Raw genomic sequence first — 12748 nt, 5'->3', positions numbered from 1 at the left:
CCCCTGCAGGGACCTATGGCCGCTTTTTTATAAACGTGGCTACAGGTACCCATATAGCTGTGTTTTTTCACCCCCTATAGGCTGAGACTTATAGCCTTTTTTTTACCCCCTATTACTTTATCACAAGCGTTTTGTTCCTTATGTTTACATGATAATTAAATTTTATTTTCATTTTCACAAAATTCAGCTAGAATAATTTTTTTCAACAAAAAAAAAAAAGATAGTAAACATAAACAAGTTAATAAATTTTAGGGACCAATAGTATATATTGGCCTAAATAAAAGCATCATGGTTCTAATTAAATTAATAAATAAAAGTATTTTTTTACTTTGTGTGGGAAAATTCAGCTAGAATAATTATTTTCAACAAAAAAAAAAGATAGTAAACATAAACAAGTTAATAAATTTTAGGGACCAATAGTATATATTGGCCTAAATGAAAGTATCATGGTTCTAAATTAAAAAATAAAAGTATTTTTTACTTTGTGTGGGTTACACATTAGATAATTAATAAAAGATAGTTTCTCAAAATAAACCTAACTCAACATCTTGAGAAACAATATTAGGTTGGACAACAACTTGCAAGGCAACAAATCCTAAAATTAGGCGTCAATCAACCTACTTCAAGTTTGGAGTCTTATTGTTGCAGTTCTAATACAATTTCTTCGGCACTTAATGGGTTACTTTCTGTTCTTCACCTCTCATCTCAAATGGCACAAGTTGCAGGTTGAACAAAGTCTATGACAGCATTGCTTCCTAAAATTTTGAATGTTCTTAGCTTAATTTTGGTGATAATGGTCATTAATTTCTTTGGAAGAAAGAAAATCATATTGACAACCTTGGTTTTAATCTTTTTTAGTGTAATTGGCTTAGGCCTCCTACTTGGTAAAATGGGTGGAGTGGGAGAATCTGAGATAGTCAAAAAAAGGAGTTTGGCGAATTGTCTTAAATCATAACATGAACATATACATAATAATTGTTATGTTTATTCCCAAATTATTTTTTCAAAATATTTCAGAGTCAAATATATTATGTTCCTTATGTTCATACATGATAAATTTTATTCTCATTCTCACAAAATTTAGCTAAAATAACTTTTTCAACCAAAAAAAAAAAAAAACGATAGTAAACACAAACAAGTTAATAAATTTTAGGAACCAATAGTGTATATTGGCCTAAATGAAAGTATCATGATTCTAAATAAATAAATAAAAGTATTTTTTTTTTACTTTGTGTGGGTTACACACTAGTTAATTAAAAAAATATAGTTTCTCAAAATAAACTTACCCCTGACATCTTGAGAAACAATATTAGTTGGACAACAACAACTTGCAAGGCAAGAAATCCTTAATGAGGTGCCAACCAACCTCCCTTAAGTTTGGAGTCTTCTTGTTGCAGCTCTAATGCAACTTTTGCAGCATTTACGGCACGGGGTTATAATGATATTTGACCTCTCGTCATAAACGACACAAGATGCAGGTTTAACAAAGTTCGTGACCGCATTGCATTACTTCCTAAAATTTTGGATATTCTTAACTCAATTTTGGTGATCATGCTCATTAAATCCAATTTTGTACCACGTGTCTATCTAACTTTTTAATTTTTGTGGCAAGTGAATTATTGGATACAAAAACTGATGAGTTTAAATCCAATTAAATTCTAAATCATATATATATATATATATATATGGTTTAAAAATGTGTATGCAATACCATGTATAAATTGAACATCTTATCAAAAAATGATATAATTTAAACCATGTAATTGTAATTGTTTTTAATTATACATGTACATATGCACGGAGTAACAAACTAGTACATAAAAATTGTTATGTTTATTATTGATTTTTTTTCAAAATATATCAGTAAAATATTTTATGTTCCTTATGTTTATATGTGATAAATTTTATTTCATATGTAAAAAATTCATCTAGAATAAGTTTTTCAACAAAAAAAATGATAATAAACATAAACACGTAAATAAATTTTAGGGACCAATAGTGGATATTGGCCTAAATGAAAGTATCATGATTTTAAATACAATTTTTTGTTTTAAATTATTTATTCATCTGTTCATTTTTTATATGTTAAATTAGATGTTACATTAGATTATGACAACATAAACACAATACTTCTTCTTTTTTCAAAAAAAAAAAATTCTCTATTTTTTTCCCTTAGGAATTGTACTCTTGGTTTTTTTTTTTTTTTTAAGGAAAAAGAGTTACAATCTTTTATTTTTCCCTTTCTTTTTTTATTTTTAATTTTATTTTTGTTGAGTTTTATTAATTTTTTAAATATGTTTTTGGTGTTTTTTATTGTATTGTTTTGATTTTGGTACAGTAGAAATTATATATATTACATTTGTGATTGTTCCTATAATAAATAAAACTATGATTATGAATTACATTGTTATTTATTAAATTAGTCCAAATTTGTTTTTAAAAAAATTAATGACATCATCATAAAAATATAATCACGTGCAACGTGCGGGATCCGCAACTAGTAAAATTATAAACAATGGTAATTGTCCTAAAAAATTTATTAAAATTTAAGCAATTGTAAAATACATAAAAAATTGTAAAACAACCAATTCATAGTTACTAACAATTAAAGTAAGAGATTAATCTATATATTCAAATTTTGAAACTAAAAAAAAAAAAAAATTGAGAGATAGAGGTGAAAAAAAAAATTGATGTTTTACTACTTTAGTACCATACAGTACTGTTGTTTTGGTGCAAAGTTTGAGTTTGACAGGCTGTAACTAAAAGTGGCCATTTTTTGGTGCAAAGTATGAGTTTGAAAGGAAGGAATTTGGATTAATGGGGGGGGGGGGGGGTTGGGGTTCATGAATATTGGTCAAAGTGGACACATGCCTAAATTAGCCATTTTTTGGTGCAAAGTATGAGTTTGAAAGGAAGGAATTTGGATTAATGGGGGGGGGGGGGGGTTGGGGTTCATGAATATTGGTCAAAGTGGACACATGCCTAAATTAAAAATAAAGGTAAGAGTTTGGTGGCCATTTTTTTCAGTGTCGGGCTAATTGATAAAAGTGGGAGGAGTTATTTTAGTAACGTACACCAAAAAATATCACAATATGATTACAGTAAATTAAGGTATTAATACATTATAGGTCAAAATAAAATAAAATAAATTATTTTAGGATTCATCTCAACTAAAAATAACAGTGTTGTGAAAATATTGCGAAATTTTATTGTGTCTCTAGACTTTCTTAAGTGGGAGATTTTTTTTTTTTTAATTTTTTTAATATTAGGGTACAATTTGTGTATATTAGAAATGGGAAAATGTTTCTTTGTTTTACTATTTTAACTAGGGTTGTCCAACCCACCCATGGACCCGGCCCACCCACACTGACTGATCAAGTCGATCCGAAAACCACCTTATTCGACTGTTGTGACTTTTTGTGGCTGTTTACGTCCTTTAAAACCCGATTTTAGTGGGTTGGTTGGCAGATCATTGCATCAAAACCTTATTCCAACTGACCTGACCGATCTCCACCACCAAAATGTAGGAAAAACATAATTTGTATCGCATACAAAACATTTGTAGCGGAAAATTAACGAATCTACTTCATTCATAATTGATAACATGTACTATGTAAATTTCAGAATTTAAGAACAAGAGAGCGTACCTTGGTGTAGTGAAATTCAAAATCAAAGATTAGAAGTACTTGGAAACACTTTTAATCTTCACTCCAATTCCATTTATGCCCAAGAAGTGTGGTCTTTCAATCAGTTTATAAGTATATGTTCAAGGGAGAATAAAAAAGTGGCTTACACTCACATACACACTATTTTCATACATTACTAAATTTTGTGTGTTTCTCTCTTTATATATAACTGATTATCTAATTGAGCTATCCTTTTAAGACATTCCAATTGAGCTTTAGTATGTGGCTTGGAGTGGGACCAAAATGGACAAATAAGACACTAACTTCAATGGGTTTTAGGCCTTTCTATCAACTCTTGACAAGTCCAAAATTACCATTAATTATATTTAATATCACTATATAAATATAATTACACTCTAAGTCTTATTAATAAATTATATCTCAAGACTTTATTATACATACAACCCCTTCATTAAAATATTCGTAGTAATACAAAGTCATGAATGTTGACTGCCACTTTGAAAATTACTACATCTTAATTCTTGAGTACCCGGTCTAATCCTTTAACTTATTCATTGTATATTTATGAAACCTATTAAACTTATCTCAAGAGAATATTTTATATCTCCGTTAAGAGATTATGAATTCCATCTTGATAATATATGTTCCTTCAATATTAAATATGGCTGTCCAACATACTGAGATTGTGATCGTGACTTTAGATCTCACTCCTGATATATCAAAGCAATCTACATTTCATGATCAAGTTCATTATTCTCTCAGGATTGAAAGTTCATCTAAATAGAAGTCGCGAGATTTATTATTCATTTGACAGTCGTTAGTAGAATAATAAATCTCACAGTGGTCCAGTTCAATATGTCTTAACGCTTAAAACATATTAATATATCAACTAAAAGTCTCCACTTCCATGATCAAGACAAATCATCTTAGTATTATAGTCTTCACAGAAGAAATGTCCAATTTCATCACCGACTACGAACTAAAATTCTAAATTTACAAAGAACTTGTGATTTATATCTTTTGTGACTAAATCATATAAATCACATATTATGCATCTCATGGACTATATGATAATGTCTAAATATTCATGTTGTCATTATTTTAGATAATAATAAAACAACTTTATTAATCACAACATAATATCATACATAATGTCATACATAGCATCATACAATAGGATTTAAAGGGCACATATCCAAACACAAAAGGCCTCTTTTCTCAACCGTATAAGTAATTCCTCAATTAGATCTCGCTAGTTCCAGCGAGATCTCATTGAGATCCGACGAGATCTTGTGTAGATCTAACAAGATCTCATTAGATATGGAGAATTTTGACTAGATTCGGCGGATTCGAGGCTATATCCAACGAGTTTTGGCCAGATCTCCTCCTCCCTAACTTCGACTGGGACCAACCGCCGTCCAATGCAGACCCAACCAGTCCGACCCAACTCCTTCACCAATTTGTGGCAGGTTTGGAAAATCTCCCCTCGATTTGGTTGAGTTGGTTATAGGTTGGGCACAGACCCGACCTAAACTAGCCTGTGGACACCCCTAATTTTAACGTCAAGAAGGGCAAAAAGCTACACTAATAGAAGTATATAGATGGTTTTTCGCCGGGGGGGGGGGGGGGGGGGGAGACACCCCCACCTTTGGCTCCGCCCCTGCTAGCTAGTGTGATAATGTTTAAGGTTTATTCTTCTTTTGAACAGTGGTAACTGTAAACTTTTTTTTTTTTTTTTTTTTCACTTCATGACCAATATAATAGAAGTATATAAATTCCATGCATGAACTTTCATTAATCATAGCTCTCCCACAGTGCACAACAAACTTCTCAGCAGCTTCAGGATCAGCATAGATTTAGCAGTACTCCAGAGTCCAGACAATTGTTTGAGTCGCCTAACCTACCTAGCCTAACACAGCCAACCTGCAAGCCTTAAATTCAAATCCTTAACTAATGACATAGAATCCTGTCCATAATAGAAACCTTAGATGGAATACAAATCCACATATATATCTCCACCTAACATCATTGATAATGGTCTTTACTAGCTTTCCCTCTGTCAAAATGTATTCGTTCAGTTTACCATCTTTTGATGGAGTGGGCGATAGAGTTTACACAACTTCCCAGCAAGAAATCATTAGCTACGTACTCATCAAACAAAGCACCTCACTTCCTCCAATTTCCTGAATAGAAAACATACGTATATTAGAAAAAACAAGAGAGCTAGCTAGGTTGACCTTTGAGAATAAGAAGACAACTTATCTCTCTCCTTATTGGTATTGATCTCTGCCTTTCGCTTGCTTCTTCGTTTTTCTGGTTAAAAAACATGAGATCTGAATAATGGAGTTCATGCAGTTCCTCTATATTAACTTCCTATCATCCTTACTTACACATTAGCAAAAAGGAAAAATATGCAACCACGCCACAATCATTTATTGAAATTAAATTGGGTTAGGTTTTTTTCTTAGTTATAATATAAAACTAGTCGCTAACCCGTGAATAGCACGGGAACCTACCTATTTGTGAGGTAGACTAAAATAATTTTATAAAGCCTTAAATTGACTAAGAAACTACACCATTACATGATTTATTCTTCTATGACTTCAATTTGTGTTACAATTTGATGAAGAAATCGTTACTTGAACGTGCAATGGCTTATAAAAAATTTGTCAGACAATTTCAAATACAGTAAAAAATAACTCAAAAATTCAAATATTAAAACTTCTGAAAGACCAAAAAATATTAAAGAATCAAATGATTCACTGCTTAGAAATTATTGAAACAAAACAAAATATATATGACTAAAAAATAGAAAAATATAAGAAAAAAATTGGGTTACATTCAAAAGAATAATCCATGGCTATAGGTTTGCACCCTATCATAAAATATCACATTAGTGAAGTAGAGAGATAATAATAATAATAATAATAATAATAATAACATCAATGTTTGAGTTTGAGTTTGAGTTTAAGTTGGACTTGTTAGAGAGATAGAGTTTTACTCCTTGTTAAGTTTAATCTGAAAGAAAACAAAAAATAAAGTAAATAACAAAAGGGTACGCTAAAACGAACTTGAGAACTGGTTACCTTTGTTTTACTTTTTAATTCTTAGCACCAAACAAATTGCCAATCTAATTTTAAGAATGAAATACAACTTTAAAAAAACTATAAAATCGAGCATTGTAAACAATCAAATCAACAGTTAAAAATATTTTAAGAAATAAATCTCTATCAAAACGTAAAAGTAAATAACATTATACTTTCAAATTTCACAGTTTTAACAAAGTGACAAATCCTTCATACATTTTCAAACAGAACCACTTAGGAGAAACAAATGTAGTCAAATATACCACTCTGTTTGTTTCAACATTAACGTTTTCTGGAAAATGGTTCATTTTTCAAAGAGCATTTTCTAGAAAACTGTCTTATTTTCCAGTGTTTGGTAACGACCTTGAAAATGCGCTTAAGAATGTTCTCTGGTGTTTGATATGCAATTTTTTTTAAAATATTTCTTGTATAATTTAAAACATGTATATTATGTAAACTAACTAATGTAATCATTATAAATAAAAAACCAAGAATGAATTTGGTTTTCATACTAATTAATCTAAAATTTTGACAATAGATACAATCAAAATTAATTAGTTGTCAAATTTCATGATCTCTACCACACATCTTGCTCATATATATAGACAGTAACGTACGTACACACACACACACACACACATATCAACCTTTTGTCTACTATGGTCAACCACAAGTCTTCAATATTACTCTAAATTATGTATTTACATAATATACTGCATAATATATCATCACTACATAGTATCTGCCAACAAAAAATGTATTTGCCAACAAATGCAATTCTCCTAAACAATTATCATTCATTATATAACAATATTATTAGTCCACGGTAAAGATTGTCCCATGTAAAAGCAATTTAGAGCGATATAGGTACTATGTTTAAAATTTTCATCTTTTACTTCTTTCATTCTTTCTTCTTCTCCTTCTATTGTTATTATTATTATTATTATTATTATTATTATTTTTGCACTTTATGTACGAAAAAGAAGTAACTTTTGCCTGGAATCCATCAAATCGAAAATTTCTTAGAAAAAAGAAAATCGAGCTTGAAATTCAAAGCAAAGAATTGGGATTTTGGTAGAGAGGAATGAAATAATTACAGCTAAAAATTTGTTCTCCTTTGCAAATTGGAGCTATTGATTGATCAGTGAAGTAAAGAAAAATCTAATCAGAGAATTGTGTTACAGAGGGGAAGAGAAACATGGAGAAAAGAGATAAGAGAGACAGTTAAAGAGAGAGATCTATGGGAAGAGGAGAGACCAGAGTTAGTGACGGTGAGGGTGTGAGGAGAGAAAAAGCAAAGAGAAGAGAGAAAAAGTGAGAAAACTTACCATGAGAGAGAGAAGGCGCCAAAAAATTATGTTTCCCACGGCTATAGACGAAGATAATATTTATAGGAGATGCAACACATGAGAGAAAGATTGTTTTCCAAAAAAAAAAAAATTGGAAAACAGCTTATAGAAATTAAGCCTTATTTTTATTAGAGTTTTCCGTTGACCAAAGATAGTTTTCTATTGACCAGGTTTTTTTTGTGCTACCAAACACTGGAAAATGTGGAAAACTATCTTTACAGAAGGTTTTCCAGCAAAACAAACAGAGCGGGTATTCAGAAAACTGTATCAATAGGATCAAGTTTCCAAATCTAAGTAACAGATGATAAAACCACTCAGGTTTATTAAAAATATATATTATTAATATATACGAAAATTATAGCTTCTTCTAAACTATTTATTCATAACCAATTCAGATGCGAGCATAATGGATAGTATTACCTAGATATAGTCTTCTCGTTCTTCTTCTAGCCATCCTTCAGAACCTTATCTCGAATTTGGTGTGGCACCAACATATTTGAGTCACTGATCTCTTTTAAATTAGAACAGATTTCGATTCCCTTGTCCAGTACAGCAAACTTGGAATGAGTTTTTTGCTTCCTAGATCTTCTATTAACTTTTGTTGGACATGCTTTTGATTCTCTCATCTACTCTTTGCTATCTAGGCATATTGAGAAATTAATAATAGATAACAGGAAAAAATACTCAATATCAAAGCATCATAAATAAGGGGGTGGGAAATAATTGCATCAAGCATTTAGAAAAGAAAAAAAAAATCTATAGGGCTAAATCCACATTTGCATGTGTGTTTAACCATTGTCATTCCACAGTTGCCACATTGCAATGAAATTTTCAATGTTAGACATGAAATCAATGTCTATGGAAATTTGGAAGCCCTACCAAAAAGGTAAGCTTAAACAAAGAAACCAAGATTTTGAATAAGAAATTTAACAAAGACCAAGTGATCAAAGATACCCATTGACAAAAAAAAGATTTAATAATAATAATCACATATCAAAATTTGGATTTCCAAAAGACACGAATTCAAAATAACCATTTCCAAAAATACTCTCTGCTCCCTACACTAATAGGAAATACCTGTTAACTTACTATTACATTAAGCAGAATAACATGTTTTTTCTTTTTTAACTGTACATGAGGTATAAGTTTAAGTGGGTATTTATCCTACGTGGCATAACATGAAACATTTTAATAAACCAGCAGCTTAACTGTTAGTATTATAACAGGGGGGGCATTATTGAATCAATTTGGTTCCTTCCCTTTATATCTACAACTTTGTATCTTCCACTTTTTAAAATTTTGAAAAATGCAGCAAAAACATGCATGTGCAGAATTTGGTGAGAAGCAAAAAAAAAAAAAAAAAAAACTTGTAATGTCGAATGCTCATAGGACCAAGACTAAATTGGTTTAAAATGTAAATTCAATGTTCAGCAAGCATTTGATTGTAATTTAAGCGGTTTATTTTTTATTTTATTTTTTTTTTATAGTAAGAGGCTTTCAAATGGTGTTGTAGCAGTAAAAGTTAAAATTTTAAGATTACTGAAACGATGTATCAATAATCTGCATATCAATAATCATGAACATATATAAAACTGATTTAGGAGTAAGCATTGTTTTAAGAAAATAACTCACTCAGAAAAGATGGATTGTGGATAGGAATTTCGAAGCTAATGAAACAATCTATGCTTGATCTGCACACACACACACACACAAAAAAAAAAAAAAAAAAAAAAAAAAGAGAGAGAAAATTAGAGGAGCAATGAAGCGTGACTGGAGATATAGATGAGAGAAGCGGATGATAGATGGGTGAGGAAATACCATTTGATGTGAATGTCATAGGCAACAGAGAAGATTATCATTTTTATATATGTGTGAAAAAAAATGTAAACTTTCTTTAATTGCTAAGATTAGCATTCCTTTTTCTTTTTCTTTTTGAAGGAGGGGGGGGGGGGGATATATTAGCATTCCTAAGATAAGTATTTGAATTAAAAAAAAAAAAAAAAAAAGGTCGCATCAAATACCAAGCATAAAATTTAAAATAAGAACAATAGTAAAAACCTTAATATTGTTCACATTTATTTCTTTTCCAGTACAATTCCAGCAACAAATGAAGCATCAAATTAATAACGTTTCACACATTTTTTACTGTTTAGTTTCTAACAAATTCAAAAACTCAAACTTTGCTCATTCAATCAGTCCCTAATTGAACCAAAAACAAATTCCAATTTCCCTCATCATTCCCCCACTTAATCCTCCATTTTCTCAACCAATCAAAAACCTCATTGTTTCTAATTACGCAAACTCAATAATCCCTTGAGTTATACTCTTTAAAGAAAAATAACAAATAAAAAAGCATATATAATCACAGCTTTCTTGGGAAAGAAACAGAGATGGAAAGCAAGAGAGAAAAAGTGAGTTAGGGCAAGAAGGAAAGAACCAAACAAACAATATCAAAATCTGAAATCTACAAATCATAACAGAAAATCCCAAAACATCTAAGCAAATATCTAAATCTATACCTATCCAACCAAAATACCCAAAAACTAAGTCATATTAAATACCCAGATATAAGAAAGGGGAAAAAAATAACCGGTGGCAGTTTCGACGATCTGATGATGGCAGGTAAATGGCCTGAATGGAGTTAATGGCACTTAGATTTCTCTTCCTCAATCTCAATTCCTGTGTGTGCTTGCGGTTTCTGTGTTCTGAGTCTGGCGAGGGAAAGGATGGTGGCGGAAAATCTGACAGTAATCGTATTTTGCCTCTTTCTCTTCTCTGTTTCTCTCTCCATGTCCCAGGCCTCATCGCCTCCCTCTATTTCCATCTCTGTGTGTATCGTATTTCTATCTCTCTTTCTCTGCTTCTTTCCCCGTTTCCTTGTCGCCTCTCTCTCTCTTTCATCGCCTCTCTATTTCGATCTGTGTGTATATGGAGGTGCAGCGAAGAATCGCAAGTTTGAGTCTGAATTTTGATTAGGAAATATGATTTGGGTTTTAGGGTCTGCGTTTTTTTTGTTTTTTTGTTTTGTGGATAAGCGGCGTGAAAGGGTGTCTTTTATTACGTTTTTTTTTTTTTTAATGTTTTTTTTTTTAACATTGTGCTGACGTGGAAATTTGTGAGAGCTTCAAAAGCTTTGGTTTTATATATATATATATATATATTGATTAGTCGCTAACCCTTGCTATGCACAGAAATCTACTTATTTGTGAGATAAACTAAAATAATTTTATAAAAAATTTAAGAAACTACACCATTGCATGATTTACTATTGTATAACTCCAATTTGTGTTATAATTTGATGAAGAAGCCATTGCTTGAAAGTGCAATGACTTACAAAAAAAATTTCAGACAGTTTCAGATACTACAAAAAAAAAAAAAAAAATTTCAAAAATTCATATATTAAAACTTCTAAAAAACCTAAAAATATTAAAGAATCAGATGATTCACTGCTTAGTAATTATTAAAACAAAACAAAATATAAGAGAAAGATGGGTTACATTCGAAAGAATAATTTCAATTATTGTAAGCTTTTTTATCTTGTAAAAAATGGCTAAAGAGAGTTTAGTGGTTCATGTACAAAAATTACTTTTTAAAAAATACATAAAAAAACCATAAAATAATTTTTTTTTTTTTTTTTTTTAACAAGGTAGAGAAGAAGAAAATAACAAAAGAAGAGCTCATACCTCCACTCAGCTTTAAAAAATATATATTGGGGTTTGCTTTACTTTTATAGTGTTCATGATTAACCTCGCAATTTTTGGAGATAAATTATCAATATTTGAATTTAAGTTTAAGTTGGACTTGTTAGAGAAATAGAGCTGCACTCCTTGTTAAGTTTGGACTTGGCTGTTGATATTGTTTAAAAAAAAATAATTTTGTTTTAAAAAAATGATAATGATGTGGCAAGCTTTGAAAAGATCAATAAAAAGTCAAAAGTTTTGGTTATATATATATATATATATTGATAGGCCAATAATGTATTGACCTCTTTGGTAACTTAATCAAATTAATTAGCCAAGTGAAATTAATTATATTCAATTACATGCAATAAGCATGGTAACACAAACAAATCACTAACTAAGTTAAATGCAGCGGAAAATAAATTTGACACAAGTGATTTGTTTACGAATGAGAAAAACCACCGAGACAAAACCTCACTAGGTGAATTTAAAGTCACTACTCCTGAAAATCCACTATTATCAAAACAAGTGGTTACAAGTAAAATGAATCTTAGTACCCGTGAGGGCCAGTTAATCAGGAGGTACTATTAAGGCTGTACTAATTGGGCCTGTGGCCCAATTCGAGGACATTAGTCAATTCGAGGATGTCCAAATAAGATTATAAGGGGAACGGAGTAAAGAGAAAAGTGGGATAATATGAGATAAATCCTACGAATATCCGAGAAGAAAAGCCATCTTGGCAACAAGGGTCCAAGGTCAGTAAGAGTATCATATCATCATGGACTTTCTTCGAAGTTACATCACAACTAAGAGTTGAACATTGGACAAGGGGTAAGAAAGGAGAAGGACAACAAATATCTTCAAAAGCTGCTACATCTGCATTAAATGCCTCCTAACCAACTCTCTGGCCACATTAATGTGAAGGTAATGCTTGAACAGTGGTCAAGCAACCTTACAGCTACTAGTTGATTGTTCTGGGAGGTGTT

This window comes from Quercus lobata, chromosome 2, assembly GCF_001633185.2.
Source record: "Quercus lobata isolate SW786 chromosome 2, ValleyOak3.0 Primary Assembly, whole genome shotgun sequence".
NCBI lineage: Eukaryota > Viridiplantae > Streptophyta > Magnoliopsida > Fagales > Fagaceae > Quercus > Quercus lobata.
Note: the sequence above shows the minus strand (reverse complement) of the source record.